General features: G+C 46.9%; 1 long non-coding RNA gene across 1 annotated transcript; it reads right to left on the bottom strand.

The window, feature by feature from the left end:
- Nucleotides 1-5,033: 5,033 nt before the first annotated feature.
- Nucleotides 5,034-5,469, bottom strand: LOC144891144 (uncharacterized). Its single transcript, XR_013622739.1, has 2 exons — nucleotides 5,435-5,469; nucleotides 5,034-5,210 (listed from the first exon to the last, which is right to left on the bottom strand). It is a non-coding gene; the product is annotated as an uncharacterized LOC144891144 (long non-coding RNA).
- Nucleotides 5,470-16,812: the final 11,343 nt, after the last annotated feature.

Genomic DNA, 16,812 nt, shown 5'->3' with positions numbered 1-16,812 from the left:
CGTGTAAGTTTCATGGAATTAACTAGGAGGACGGCTGCGACCATTATTTACATTACGAGGGTGTTTACACATAACAAAACCATACTTTTTTACATTCGTTACACTTCCTCCAAAATTGTTACACTTCTTAAAAACCGTTACACTTCTCAAATTCGTTACCCACTTCTCAAAACCGTTACACTGCACCCTCCTTTCTTCAGGCCCGTGCTCGGGCCTACTAAACTTTAACTTAGTGTGACACGTAGGTGTAATTCCCTCTACAATTAACCTGACCCTGAGTGTGACAATCTTAAAACACAAATAAGTATGTCCCCCTATTGCATTGCACCCTGTCTAACAGACTCAAGCCCACAGCTAACCGAATTACGGAATTATTCTCAAACTTTACATTTACGGTGGGGAGCATTATTTACAATGACGTTATTTCTTATTTACAACGCAACCCAGGACCTGTGTTTTTTTGTTTCTTTTTAGGGAACAAGAAAAAGAAATTCCTGTTGGGAGGGAGGAGACAGCACGCATTGCATCGATGCACCAGTACCAATACCACCGAAGCACCCAAAAGCACCACAAGCACCACAAAGCACCAAAAGCACCACTCGGTGCGCAGTCACCATGGTTCATAATAAACACAACAAAACAACTGGTGGTGGTCTTCTCTTTCTCTGCTGGGCCGATGTTCTTCCCGACGTCTTCTGGCTTCATGCGGCCTACGAGGTCCGCAAGCAAGATTCCCTGGCCACTATGGCCGGTCTCCAACAGAGGTGCCTGCCCCAGAACCTGGGGTCCATCAAGTGGTACTTGGCCGCAGAACAGCGGTCCATAAAGTGGTACATCAACGCAATGCATGCTGGTTCTGGGAATCTCGGGCGCACAATGGCCACCTCACGCACGCTCCCCTCGGCACCCAATGGCGCACAGGTCATGTGGGAGACAAAAGAGACAATTGAGCGAGGGGTAAGGTCACAAGGGTACACATCAATAAGGCAATGCAAGGCGAAATGCGTACGGAGGGCAAAGTGAGAAAGCTCGTCCCTACCGTACGTCACCCCCCTGTCACCTACACTACCCTTGCCCTTACCCCATATGTACAAAATCTACACATTACCAATTCGTCACTACTGTCACGTCTTCCCCATATTTCCCCTATACCAAATTCGTCTCCACAATCCCTCGACTTCAAAATTTGCCATCACCAATTCATCATCAATCCTCATAAGGAGGGAGAGATGGAATTACGCACAATGTCACACCCACGTCATGATGCGTCTCACAATCCAAAACATTTGCATCAAAAATAATTAAACATGGCATGGTGCGGAGTACCTGTCACCTCAGGTGAGTGGATGCAGATGGTGTGAGGAGACTTCAATCCTAACTATCCTCTAAATGACTTTAACACACTTTACACTACCCGGGGTCTCTCCCTGCCAATCCATTGGCCAACTTACACTATGGGTTCTAACAACCAAATTCCCATTGACCAAACTGTGGTGCTTCTCAATTTGGGGTCTCACTCCCCCGATTCATCTCCCGGTGCCCTCGCACAATTTCTGGGCTGTGACGTGGAGCTCTCCCAGCAGGTCTACCCACCTGCACACCTCCACCACTGTAGTTGCCACCCGAGCTTACCTAGCTCCTCACCCTAACCTAACTAACTGGGGAAGGCCCTCTCCTGGCTCTGTCACCCCACTCGGTGCCCTCTGGCACTGGGCTACCCGGGTCCGTCCACCGGATCCTCGGGCCCCATCCACAACAACTACTACCGGCTCCCAGAGCCCACCTGCGGCCTCACCTGGCCGACATCCTCACAGTGGTGGAGCGCCCAACCAACTACACACACTAACAGGCTACACGCCCAGCCATTTCCACAACACTAATGCACCCATCCACAGACCATTCTTTCACCCGCACCACAGTTGCCAATATCCAACCACAATTTACCTGTACCCTCTACCTAACACTTACACTACCCGCCCCGGGTATCCGTGATGGGGGTCCACTCTTCCCCCATTCACACCTTCGCACCATCCACTCCACTCCACAATTTCCACCATACTCACTCCACGACCATCCATTCCAATACTCCATTTATTCCACACTACCATTCTCCATACCTGCTGTTGCACACCTGTGCCCTCACACCTGGTGCCACCTGCACCCTCCTTTCTTCCTGGACCATTTGGTCAGCACAACACGCAATCACCACTACTCCCTCATACACTGCTCCATTCACCTGTTCAGTTGCACACCTGTGCAATCACACCTGTTCAATTCTCACCTGTTCAATCTTCACACACACGGCATCATCTCAGCTAACTACTCCCCTCTGAAACTTGCGCTTCCCAGTCGTCCCTTTAAACTATTGCGCTCCCACGTCATTATCAACCACACTAAACTACCTGCGTCCCCATTACAGGTATCAGTCACTAACTAAACTTTAACGTTACTTAATGTCATCTTCGCTAGATCCCTATCAATATAACCAAACCCTCCCTGGCTCGGTTGTCATAGCCACCCCATAAACTATTGCGCATTTGCCCCCACTGTGAGGGATGGTGGATTGGCCATCCCATCACATGGGGCATATCTTACTATCAATTTTGCTTACCAAATTCCAACAAATCAAAAACTTGCCATTTACTGCTTAACACCATACCATCATCAAATTTTGCTTTTTTTTTATTTCGGGGCCAAAACACTATCCTCATCACCCGTCTACTTATTACATCCTCTCGGTGCGCCAATTCCCTTCCAAAGCTCGGCTTCGTACAGCCGAGCAATGAACGCGGGTCGTTTTGTGCCAGCGGCTGGATACGTCCCGCATTCGGGGCAGGGACGGGGGCTTACCCGGGCCGAGATCCCACACACCACCTCGGCGTGGAGCCATCCAATGTCCTGATCTCGACCTGCCAGCACGTCTCAATAGAAAGTGGTCGCCATGACGACCCTTCCTATCGGGCTGCCCGCTCCGCCTAGTGGAGCCCGGACACGGCCGTTCCAAGCGAGGCCCAGCATGGATCGCGTACGGCGGTCCTTTCGAACCCGCCGCGGCTCGGATCCCCGCTGGTCCTCGCGGCACGCGAAGCTGCCCGACGCGCACCGAGGGCCCGATTCGGCTATAAGTCGTTCTAACCTTTAACCCGGTTACCGTCGATGCTTCACCTGCATGCTTACATGCATACGCTACCCCCTTCTTGCTCATACCTCCAGCCGTTTCCAGGCTCCTCGTACCTTTCCTCACACACCTCGGTACACTCATTCCACTCACAGCCTTGGTCACACACCTGACCACCGAACACCTTGGCACACATTCGTCGCTCGCACACCTCACCAACAGCCTCTCACGAACACCCGGATCCAAACCAATCCCCAAGCCGACTGAAGCTTTCCTCACATCATATACATTGCCACTCACCTCCGTACCTCGTCGTCGCACCTCTTTTGCCACCTGCAAACTCTTTATTTGGTTAGTGAGCATCACATTATGAGTTGAGCACCGACCTTGTACCAATTCCATTACCTCCTCCTGGATTTCTCTCTTAGTTTCTGTCCGTCTCTTCTTAATTTCACTCACCTCTTCTTCCACTTCCTCTAATTTTTGTTTAACCTCTTTTATTTCTCGGTGCGTCTCCTCAAGTTCGTCCTCTAAGGCTACCGTGACCGTCTCTATGTGCATCCTCACCTGCCGGTCCTTTGTCTCCATTATCTCTGTCACCTCGTCCACCCTCATTGTCAGTTCCTCACGTACCATCTGACATTGCCTCTGTGTCGCTATTAATTCGTTTTTAATTTCTTTTTGTGTCGCCTTTAACCCTCCTAGTACCGCAGTGTTCTTTTGAACCTGCTCCACTAGTTCTTTTTGTCCCTCCGTCAGCTGTTCCACCTCCTCCGTCAGATCTTCTATTCCCCCTTGTAACCTAGCCGTATTATTTCTCACCTCTTTCTCCATACGCTTCTCACCTCGCTTTACCTCCTCGCGTAGCCCCGAAACCTCCTCACTTACCCCTCGTCGTATTTCCTCCATCTCTTTTGTAGATGCCACCCTCATCTGTCCCAATTCATCCCTCTGAGCATCCAGTTTAATTTCTAACCCGATTTGCACCTCCTCTATCTGGTTCCCCATTCGTTTGATTTCCCGGGCAGATTGTTCCCCTATTTCCCGCAATTTGTCCTCCATCCTATTTTCTAACCCCATTAACCCATTTTTCACCTCTTTTATCCCGTTGTCTAACCCCTCAAAATTATTGTCTAACTTCCCAAATTTCTTGTCTAACTCCTCAAAATTATTGTCTAACTTCTCACCGGTACTCCTCACTTCGTCCCTCATTACCCCCAATTGCTCACTCTGAGCATCCATCCGGTTCCCCATTACCCCCATCATTCTGCTTTCCATTTCTTCGCTATTCTTGTCCATAAGGGCCTTCATTTGTATAAAAAAAAGGTTCAAATCCACCAACGGCGCTGCTACGGTCGCGGGCGCGGCAAAATTTGGTGCCGCTACACCCACGTGCGCGAGGACGCCACTTTGCGCGTCTGATACTTCCGCAACCACATTGCTATTTTTCTCCTCCTCCCTTTCCTCCACATACATTTCCCCGAGGTCCTGGGTCGATTCCACCCTGTCTATCTCTCCCACCGACATCCAATCGCCTTGATTGTCCATGGCGCGATCTCAAAATTCGGGTTTTATAAAACAAAATAAATTTCGGCAGCTTGTAATTTTGAGCGCGTTAAGCGCGCTTCGGGTCCGATCTCACTCCTCAACACCAATTGTTACTGATATAACACAATTGGTGTCCCAAAATTTGGGCCTAACAAATTTAGTCCCAGGTCCGAATCCAACTCCTGACAACCAATTTTTGCAGACGCGGTTTTAGATGTTATTTTACCGAGCGGTTGGTATTACCGCGTCCGAACAGTTACTCCCCGATTAGAACCCGATTCCACCCGACGTTGACCAGATCGCACCGCAGATATTCAATCGGGAAACCTCTAAAGCGACCGAAAGAGAATGAAAAGAGAAGACAGAGTACGGAGGAAGAACAGATTTATTATACACACACAAGCAATGGATGGAAGAAGCAGTCACACAGCGAATCGTTAACTTACACTATTCATTTTACTTAACCCCAAGACAACGAGTAGGACAGACGACGTTCACACTTACACAGGGGATATTGCAGGCAGGTAGGGCTTGAGGTGGATTGCTGGAGAGGGAGGCAAGGTCGGAGGCAGCAGCTCTCAATTCCTTGCGGTTTTGGCGGGAAAACCCTCCGTCGCGTATCCGCTGCTGTAGACGTCACGCGCTGGCTCGGCACACCTGCTCCTCTCCTTCTGGTGGAGCCGTCTCCCTCCTTTCAGCGCGTCTCTCCAAAGCTGGTTCCCTTTCTGAGTACCTCTCCTCTTTGGCTTGGAGCGTTTCGCATCTCACCACTCCTCTTGGTGTCGCCTCTTCGCTCATCTCCCAGGTCATCTGGTAAAGCAGTCCCTTACAGTCGCTTTTATAACTCGGGGCGGAATCAAGCCGCCGGGTGCGAGGGCACGCCTACCGGGTCGCTCACCGCGGTGCTGATTGGACATGCGACCCTCTGGCTCACTCCTCCCCTCTATGACGAGGTGGAGACACGCCTTTCTTCTCCGAGATTAGCACATGGGCAATGGCGGCTTGCGGGATTGAACACAACTCGCACCCTTTTGAAAGGAACTTTGGAGAGCGGAGATGTTTGGGGAAATTGCAAGGGCCTACGCTTATTTTGTTTGATACAATGCAAAGTCAATCTAGTGGGAAACACATATTTAGCCTACATGGAATAAGGAAATACACTATTTAAAAAGATATATCGTGACCTGCGTGTAAGTTTCATGGAATTAACTAGGAGGACGGCTGCGACCATTATTTACATTACGAGGGTGTTTACACATAACAAAACCATACTTTTTTTACATTCGTTACACTTCCTCCAAAATTGTTACACTTCTTAAAAACCGTTACACTTCTCAAATTCGTTACCCACTTCTCAAAACCGTTACAATATATATATATATATATATATATATATATATATATATATATATATATATATATATATATATATATATATATATATATATATATATATACACAAAGAATTAAGTTAAGCACCCCCCCCGTTTTTTTACAACCTCGCACATTACAAGTTTGTTGTCGTCAAAACAGTGTAATATACCCATGATATTGCTATATTTTCTGGAGAAGTGATATTATGGTCACATAAAAACATAACAATCATGCCGTTTTCAATATTTTATTCTGAATAATTTAAGGTGAAATTTTTTGGGAATTTTAGGCATATTTTCACCTCAATTTAAGTATGGAGCTATAGGTCCATCACGGACAGTGTGGATGACGTTTATGTTTTCTAACGTACAGTCATTGTTCTGAGAAGACCTCTAGCGATCTTTGCGTCAATAACGTGTGTAGGACCCACGTGATCGGATCACTGACTCAACCCTACGTCTCATAGACCCTGTAAGCCGTCGTATGCGTTGCTGTGGCAGGTTGTTCCATTCCCGATGTAATGCACGTTCCAATTCATCCAGATTGGCTATTGGAGGGACCATCTTCGCAATTTGTCGTCCCAACATGTCCCAAACGTGCTCGAGGGGGTTCAGGTCAGGACTGTACGCAGGCCAGGGGATGGTTGTCACAGCACCTTGCTCCAGCAAGGCTCGGACGCGTCTCGCACGGTGAGGCCTGGCGTTGTCATCCATGAAGATGGGTCTGCTGGCGAGGGTGTGGTCATCGAAGTGCGGGATTACGGTGGTATTCAGGATTTCCTCGGCATATCGCTCTCCGTTGAGGTTACCTCGCACAGTTATCAGGTCCAACTTACAGTCATGGGAGAAGCATCCCCAGACCATAATCGAGCCACCACCAAAGGGTACCGTTGGTTGAATGTTTTTAGGTGCATACGCGGTGTTTTTGTGGCGCCACACCCGAACACACCCATCTGTCACGTACAGCAAGAACCGGCTTTCATCCGACCAATGAACTCGCCTCCAAGACCGGATGTTCCATCCACGTCGCGCTAGGCACCATGCCAAACGCTCCCTCTGATGTCGTTCGAGTAGCCTTGGACGCTTGATCACTCGTCTTGACCTTAAACCGGCCGATTTCAGGCGGTTCCTCACGGTACGGTGACATAGCCTTCTGTTGGGCAGCCAGTTGTCCTTCAGGAAATGGCTCGAGGCGAAGGGATATCGTCACACCAGTCTCGAAAGCGCTCTATCTTGGCGGACTGTTGTCACGCGAGGTCTTCCAGACCTTGGGCGGTCCTTCACCGCATCCGTTTCCTGGTGTTTCTGCACCAACCGACTGATCACCGAATGGTGGTAACCAAACGTTCGAGCTACAGCTTTTCTGGACATTCCGGACTCGATCATGCCTATTATCCGCCATCGTTCTCCGTCCGACAACCGTCTACGAGCCACCATTACGAGAAAATGACCATGTAACCCCCACACGAGCTCAGGCGTGACTTGCAATAACCCGTGATGATAGTGCATTTACAGAAAATCACGACCACGTGGATGATAACACGTGCTGCACGAGCGATGGGCGTCACAGATGAGTGCACTCATCTGCATTTCATCAATGGATAATTGCTAATGTCATACCAATCATTATTTGATCTCACATACCTTAGAATATATGCCAATGTATACATATACACAAAGAATATATATTAGGGGGTGCTTACCTTAATTCGTTGTGTAGGGGTGCTTAACTTAATTCTTTGTGTATATATATATATATACAGACTTGGCATTTAATATGCAATATTTTTTTTTTCTTGACTTGGGTTTACTTTCTTAACTCAGTATATCAATCTGGTGAGTTTCTTTTACACTTTGATGATTTATTTGTTCAAAGAACCATGTCACTGATTGTCTGTCGCAGCAAGAAGTCAACAACAGGATTATATCACAGGTGGCATGGCAAAATGTACAGACAGGTGCATTTGATGATTGGCTTCACAGTCGGGTATACAAGGGTTGTTGCGTTCTGTATTAGTGGAAAACAACTGCTGCACGTCTCCAAAAGTTATTGCCGCTTCCTCTGGAGTAGTGCTGTTAGCTAGATTCAAAATCCCGTCTCGGAACCGTCTCGATAAATTTTCAATTTTCATAACGGGATCTCGGATCGGCTCGGTTCCCGGCAAAGTAAAAAATAAAAAAAAATTAAAAAAAATTAAAAAATAAATAAATAAATAATAAGGCTTCAAAAATAATGGAATTTCATTACAATATATAAACAACAATGAAAAAAATTCATTTCTGATGTTGAGTACTTAAATTCCGACTTAGCTTCCATTTACCGGGATGAAATAAAATACACCGCCTACATGCAGATGATCGGCCACCGTTGGGACCGGGTTATCTCATTACAGTTTGTATTGTCGTGTAATTTCTTGCTCGGAATGTCAGAGAGAGGGAGAAAATGTTTCTGCCCAGGCATATTTGAGTCCAGGTTGGAGTTTCATTATCATTTTGTGAGTTGTGATCGCCAAGGGGCTCGCTCCCCCCCCGTTCCCCGCCCGGGAATGCCGGGTACTTCTGCTAGTAAATTATAAAGCAGGCGGTGTAGTGATCCCCCCCCCCCTCCTTATTTTGACTCTGTGACTAAAGTAAACGTAATCAACTTATCAGGCCTAAAGTGGAGATAAGATAACCAAAATACTTTCACATTCAAACCGTCACACCAAACCCCGAGGGATTCTTACAATTTATAGATTTAGCGTTGCAATTAAACATAAACGTTCATCAAAAACTCATTTCATAAAACTACATAATGTATTGTACTTGTATTAATACATTGTGTGTAGAATAATCCGTTATAAACGTGTTTTTAATCTAAATAAACATCGTCCCTCCAATCACGGAGCCTCGAGCGAGTCCCTCGATATTAATGTGCAAAAGACCATAGCAACCACATCCTGTAACTCGTCTCCAAGGACGGACACGTGACCGCAGCGGGGCGGGGCGAGGCGGAGTGATACAGCGGAAGGATTCGACGGTTTAAATAAAGTCGCGATGCGGGGGATTTTCATTGGGACCTTTATCCTGATTTCGTTACTTCCGCCACCAAAGGTAGATGGAGGATATGTTTTCACTCCTGTCTGTTTGTCCGTTTGTTTGTGAACACAATATCTCAAAAAGTTGTGGACGGATTCGGACGAAATTTTGTGGAGATGCAGCGTGTGTGACAAGGACGACATGATTAGATGTTGGTGAAGATCCGGATTCGGAATTCGGATTCGTTTGCAGTGCATTGTTTGTTGACGAGGGGAAAATCCTGGAACAGTGAGTTTACTTTATCTATCATCGTTTGTGTCAGTTCAGCTGCACTTGCGAAAAATGATGCTTGTGCAGAAGCAGAGTAATGAAAGCAAGGCTCAATAAATGCCTCTATTATGGAAAAGATCTGCAAGAAGTTGGAATTTTAACCGGGATTTTTTTACCGAGAAATTGCGTCAATCAATTTATCTCGGGACCGTCCCGAGAACGTCTCGAAAGCCTAAACCGCCGGGATTTCGTCCCGGTCTCGGCTCGGTTGACAGCCCTACTCTGGAGATGGTCCGTCAACTCGACAATGCTGTTTGTCATGGAGTGGTGGCTTTACGAAATTACGACATGAAACAGCGTGCTATTGCTCGGCAGTATGGCATCACTCAAGGTCAGGTGTCAAAGATCCCGAAACGAAATGCTCAGAGGGATGTCCCTACTCCAATACCAAGGCTAGGACGTCCCCGCAGAACCACAAGGAGGGATGATCGCCAGCTGCACCGGTTAGTCCGCAATGGCCGTACCAAGTCAGCTAATTGGCTTAGGGCTGAGTGGCAGCAACTGACAAATGTGCCTGTATCCAGAAGGCTAGTCAACCAACGACTGGTTCAAGCAGGCTATCTTGCCAGGCGTCCCCTGAGAAAGCCACGCCTGACCAGACAACACCGCCAGCGCCGATTGCAGTGGGCCAGAGAGCACCGTCAATGGCAGCCAGGACACTGGAATCACGTGACCTTCAGTGACGAGTCTAGATTTCTGGTATATAGTCAAGATGGCCGCGTCCGAGTGCGCAGACAAGTGCATGAAGCCTACAACAAAGATTGTATCATGCCAAGAGCCCAAGCTGGAGGTGGTGGGGTGACTGTTTGGGCTGCTTTTCATGCAGGGGGCAAAACTGACCTGGTTGTTCTGAATGGAAACCTGAACCAGTTCAAGTACAGGGCGATTCTGGAAGAAACATTGCTTCCATTTGCTCGTGCAGACTTTCGAGGAAACTTTGTCTTCCAAGATGACAGACAGCCTCATCGTGCTCGCATGATCCAACATTTTCTTGCTGACCGTGGTGTAGAGCATATGGAGTGGCCTGCCATGTCCCCGGATATGAATCCGATAGAGAACTTGTGGGCAGAATTAACGCATCAAATCGACCACTTGGACCAGCAGCCGACCTCTGTGCGTGAATTGCAGCAGGCTATTGTCACTGCATGGCAAGCGATTCCTGTCCAAACCTTGGCAAATCTCGTGAGCAGCATGCCTCAACGTGTACGTGCTCTCCTGAATGCTCGTGGGGGTTACACGAAGTACTGAACTGTAATTTTACTGTCCGTAATCCCAGTCGTAATTTAACTTTTGTTTTGTTAAAAAAAAAATTGGCTAATGTGCAAAATAAAGAGATACTTCTGGAAAACGTACAGAAGTTTAACACAGTACTGTCCATGAATTGAGTTCGATAACAGTTTACATCACTTTCAAGGATCAATTTATTTGTTTCGAAATGTCAAATGTGGTTTTTGTTTCTTTTAAAGGTCACATTAACAAAATCTAGAATAATTTCCTCATAATTCCAATGAACTTTTGGTTCTAAGACATCTTGAAAAGTAAGTTCACCCCCACAAAAAAAATATTCCATATTAAATGCCAAGTCTGTATATATATATCTATCTATAATTCCAGTAATCTCTGTCTGTACGTTTGTACGTTTGTCTGTGACCGCTGTTTCTCGACAACCACGGGTCCGATATACTTTAAACTTGCCAGGTATATTGCTGGGGACCCGAGGATGTGCCTTTTCAAGGTTTCATATTAATCGGACAATTACTTACCGAGCTATGTCCAAAAAACGATTCAACCAATCAGAGAGCTTGCAGAGGGCTTTGCGAATGGACCAAACCATTCATGTAAATAGAGGGGGGGGGTTCTGTGGTCGTTGCGAATGGACCAAACCATTCACATCGAATCATCGAATCACATCGAATGGACCAAACCGTTCGCTTTGGACCAAACCATTGCATGTAAATAGAGGGGGGGGGGGTTCTGTGGTCGTTGCGAATGGACCAAACCATTCATGTAAATAGAGGGGGGGGGGTTCTGTGGTCGTTACTGCCACGTGGTTTCAAAGTTTTTTTTTGTTGTTGTTGTTTGCACGCATGTTTTTTTGCACCCACGTACGGGCACGCCCTAGGATGTTTACACACACACACCCCTACACAAATTTTTTTTTTTTTTTTTTTTTGGCAAGGAACGGGCACCCACGTACGGGCACGTCCTAGCTTATATATAGTACGGGCATGCCCTAGTATAAATAAAATAGTATTTTGAAAATATGAAATTTATTTCTATAATCATGTGAAATCGTGAGAGAAAATAGAATTTAGTTAGTGTCAGGTTCTGACGCTAGATGTCAGTGTAATACAATCAATCCTTACTTTTTTAGTTGGTGACTCTGGTCCAGCATATGAGGGACAAAACGAAATTCCATTCCCAACGGAGAAAAACTGACTATGAAATACAGTTGTGATATTTTCTTTCAAAAGTATCTGTGGTTGCATATCTTATTGAAAATTTATTGGGATACTCAAGCATCCCAAATGCCTTAATATATTCATGCTGAATTATTATCATTCAGCGATAGTGCCACGAAGGACACAGGTCTTCTATCGATCGGGTCAAACTTTTTTAAAATGTCTACCTAAAGAAGCACGGCATTTCAGCCCAATTCGCTGATGAAGGGCGTGATTGGGGCTTGATATTTGTATGTTAACTGCTATTAGTATTGCACATGGTACAGCTTGGGAACTTCGATATTGCTCATTTCTGCATACACTGTTGCTGATGCCTCAACAAGTGATGAAACCAGTCCATGTAGCATTGGGATTGTCACATGTTAACTGCTATTATTATTGCACATGGTACTGCTTGTGAGCTTCGGTGTTGCTCATTTCTGGGTTCGCTGTTGCTGATGACTCAACAATAAGTGATAAAACCAGTTCATGTAGGATTGGGATTCTCATGTATGTGCTCCTTGTGAATGTCTGCAGCTGTAGAGGAAACCTAGTAGAGTTTGAAACAGCAACTGTCTTACATTGTATAGCTTTTATTGCTTGCTTTAGGGATAATTCTTTGATTGGAAGAGCATGGGGGTTAATTATGGAAATCCTAGCCACTTGGGGTGATTGTTCAGTTGAGAGCTTCAAAGTCACTATGTGGATGGAACAGCGATATGTTGCCCTGACGAGCCCCAAAAAGGGCAAAACTAGTCAAAAGCTTTCCCTTTCAAGTGCTTTGTGACAAAATTTGATGTTGGCATATTTGCACTGCAAGAGGTCATGAGTCGTCGCTGCAGTCATGAGTCGTCCTGATGGCAGTGTTACTGCGTTTGGCCAGGTTGGAGAGCCTTGACATTTTCATATACATTTTCCATTTTCAGCCTTTTCCATGCACCCATTGCTTCAAGTCTAAACAAGTTAGACAGTCTAAACTGTGGTTTCTGAGAGTTGTCTGAACAGGGTTTTCAAAGAGGAGGCAAGAATGTCGACCGTCAATTACGGAGGGAATAATTATGTCTGGAGTATTGCAATTTATTCAAGGGATCATTATCTGCCACACTTTCTATTTATTTGTGGGCTTGTTGGTCTGTTGGACGAAATTTCCATTGGTCCTCACCTCGTTGTTGCATACCTGCTTGCCGTACGCTGGGGTCTGTTGGTTCCTCAGGGACATTTTGGTCCTTTGGGTCCTTTGGGGATTTGGGGTCTTAAGGGTATTTATGGGTCTTTGGGATCTTAAGGATATTGGGGGTCTTAAAAGGGTCTTCAAAGGTGGAAGGGGTCTCAGCAGTCTCAAGGTTTAAAAGGTACATTTCAATAGTATGTATGTAATTAATAGACATTGGTAATTAATAGACCCAAAAAGTGTGCCCCACACACACACACACACACACACACACACACACACACACACACACACACACACACACACACACACACACACACACACACACCTCATCCATTTATAGTAGATATATTCATGGTACTTATCCAACCCAATCTGTGTGAAGGTACGAATATCTTGTTTCTTAACAGATTATATGAGAATGACACTTAATAATAATAATAATAATAATTCATTTATTTTGTATAGCGCTTTTCCAGAAGCCCAAAGGCGCTTTGACAGAGTGGAAAACATAATGCATAACAATACATGAAAACAACAATTGCAAAAAGACAAGAATCAAGAAAACAAACAGCAGCGATATACGGCATATATATAAGACAAGAATCAAAAAGACAAGACAAGAATCAATAGGGAAATATTTAAAGCAAAAGGAGGGAGAAGGAGAAGAGATAGTCAGGGGTTAAATGCTGTGGGTTGAATGTTGAATGCAGCGTTGAACAGGTGGGTCTTTAGTGATGTTTTGAATGTGGTGAGTGAGGAGGAGTCTCTGATGGTGTGAGGTAGTGAGTTCCAGAGGGTGGGAGCAGCGATGGAGAAGGCCCTGTCCCCCCAGGATCTGAATTTGGTCCGGATGGAGGGGGTCAGGAGGTTGGTACCAGCAGAGCGGAGGTTGCGGGTGGGAGTGTGTCTGGAGAGGAGGTCAGCCAGGTAGGATGGGGCCAGGTTATGGAGGGCTTTGTATGTCAAGAGGAGGATTTTGTACTGGATTCTCTGGGGGATGGGGAGCCAGTGAAGCTTGTAAAGGACGGGGGTGATGTGGTCACGGGTCCGGGAATGAGTGAGTAGACGGGCAGCGGAGTTCTGAATGTATTGGAGTTTATTGGTGATTTTTGAGGGTGAACCATAGAGGAGGCTATTGCAGTAGTCCAGACGGGAGGTGATGAAGGCGTGGATGAGGGTTTCTGCAGCCGTGGAGGAGAGGGATGAGCGGAGACGGGCAATGTTTTTCAGGTGAAAGAAGGCTGACTTTGTGATCTGTTTAGTGTATTTGTCGAAGGAAAGGGTTTGGTCAAAGATGACGCCAAGATTCCGGATGTGAGGGGAGGTGGATACTGGGATACCGTCGATGTTGAGGGCAAAGTTATGGGTGGATTTTGTGAGCGTTTTTGGGCCAATGATGATTATTTCAGATTTATCACAGTTAAGCTTGAGGAAGTTGATTTGAAGCCAGGATTTTATTTCAGTGATGCAGTTTGTCAGGATAGAGTGGGTGTCGGTGGAGACGGACTTGGTGGAGATGAAAAGCTGGATGTCATCGGCGAAGCAGTGGAATTGGAGACCATGACGGCGGATTAAGTGACCGAGCGGGGACAGGTAAAGGATGAAGAGGAGGGGGCCAAGAACTGAACCTTGGGGGACACCTTGGGGGAGGGGAGCAGTGGGGGATTTGCAGTTATTGATGGAGATGAACTGGCATCTGTCAGAGAGGTATGATTTAATCCAAGAGAGGGCAGTGCCGGTGACGTTAAAGGTGGATTCAAGTCGGGTGAGGAGGATAGTGTGATCGATGGTGTCAAAGGCAGCACTGAGGTCGAGGAGGACGAGAATGTTGAGGTTGCCAGCGTCAGAGGAGAGGAGAAGGTCGTTGGTGATTTTGAGGAGAGCAGTTTCAGTACTGTGGTTGGAGCGGAATCCGGATTGGAATGTTTCATACAAGTTATTGGCAGAGAGATGATGTTTGAGTTGAGTGGCTACAGCGCGTTCCAAAACTTTTGACAGAAAGGGTAGGTTGGAGATGGGTCTGAAGTTGTTTAGGGTGTCAGGGTTTAGACCAGGTTTTTTTAGAATGGGGGTAACAGCAGCAATTTTGAGGGAAGGTGGGACGATGCCTGTAGACAGGGAGGAGTTTATTGTTGCAATGATAAGTGGAGAGAGAGCAGGGAGGGAGGCTTTGACAAAGCTGGAGGGGATGGGGTCAAGAGTGCAGGTGGCAGTTTTCATTCCTATGAGGAGTTCAGAGAGGTCAGTAGGAGAGATTGGGGAGAACCGAGACAGGGGATGGCAGGACAAGGGGGGGCAGGTGGTTGGAGGGGGAGCGGGTGCGGCGGTGGTCAAGCTGTTGTAGATGTTGTCAATTTTGCGTTGGAAGAAAGAGAGGAAGGAGATGCAGTTGTCTACTGTGAATGACTGGGTGGTGGTGTTCAGGGGGCGGAGGAGTTTGTTTATTGTCGAGAAGAGTGCTTTTGGGTTTCCGGAGCCAGAGTGGATAATTTGAGAGTAGTAGGCAGAGCGGGCGCGGGAGAGGGCATCTTTGTAGTGTTGTATGTGGTCCTTGTAGGCTTGGGAGTGAACTGTGAGACCCGTTTTATTGCGGAGTCTTTCAAGTTGGCGAGCACGAGTTTTCATCAGGTGGAGTTCAGGGGTAAACCAGGGAGCAGAATGGGTGAAAGAAACTGTTTTGGTTTTTACAGGCGCAAGCTGGTCAAGGCAGGAGGAGAGAGTGTGGTTGTAGTAGTCAGTGAGGTCGGAAGGGGTGTGGAGGTCAATGAAGGGAGAAGTGGACATTTTTTCAGAGAGGGTGGATGAGAATGAGGTAGGTGAAAGAGCGTTTAGCTTACGGAAGTTGATTGTGCGATAATGCCTTGGTGTTGGGGCGGGGATGTTGATGGTCAGAGTGATGGCTAAGTGGTCAGAGAGGGTGAGGTCGGAGCCATAGAGATGGTGCAAATTTAATCCAGTGGAGCAGACAAGGTCCAAAATGTGACCACGGATATGGGTAGGAAAGTCGACATGTTGAGTGAGGTTAAAGCAGGTGAGTAAATCAGTGAAGTCAGTGGTTATTGTGGAGTCAGTGGAGTCCATGTGGATATTGAAATCACCAAGGAGGAGGATTGAGGGGGAGAGGGAACATAGCTGGGTCAGAAAGTAGGAGAAGTCAGACAGGAATGATGGGTGGGGTTTGGGAGGGCGGTAGACGACAGCCATGACTGACTGCGTGTGACCAGAGAGTTTTAAAGCCAGGTGTTCAAATGATGGAGCAGATGAGATGGAGATGAGGTTGGTCTTGATGTCTTGACGGTGGATAACGGCAATTCCACCACCTCGGCCCTCCGAGCGTGGTTTATTGACGTAGGAATATCCATTGGGTGTGGTGAGGTTGAGTGTGTAGTAGTCCAGAGGTTGTTGCCAGGTTTCGGTGAGACAGAGAAAGTCCAGTTTGTTATCCAGGATGTATTCGTTCAGGATGAGGCATTTATTGTTGAGGGACCGGGTGTTGAACAGGGTGAGCTTGATGTTGTTTTGAACAGCAGGGATGAATTCAGGTGATTTAGCCAGGGTTCGTAGGCAAGAGGTGCGATCGTGTGGGTTGCTGTGACCAGGTGCGCTGGGACGAAGAGTGAGAGTGCGCTGAGCCGACCAGAGGACGGGGATGGAGTGACCTGATTGCAAATAAACAAACTTGCGACCGGAGCCACGGTGAATGTACCTGGGTCGTCGGAGGAGTCCATTTGATTTGATGGCAGAGATGCATGATGGGGTGGAGCGGGTATTGAGCAGAAGAAGCCTTGCGGCGGAGTACTTCAGAGCCAT

Source organism: Myxine glutinosa, chromosome 3 (genome assembly GCF_964187855.1).
Source record: "Myxine glutinosa chromosome 3, kmMyxGlut1.1, whole genome shotgun sequence".
Taxonomy (NCBI): domain Eukaryota; kingdom Metazoa; phylum Chordata; class Myxini; order Myxiniformes; family Myxinidae; genus Myxine; species Myxine glutinosa.
This window is presented reverse-complemented; position numbering and strand designations above follow the sequence as displayed.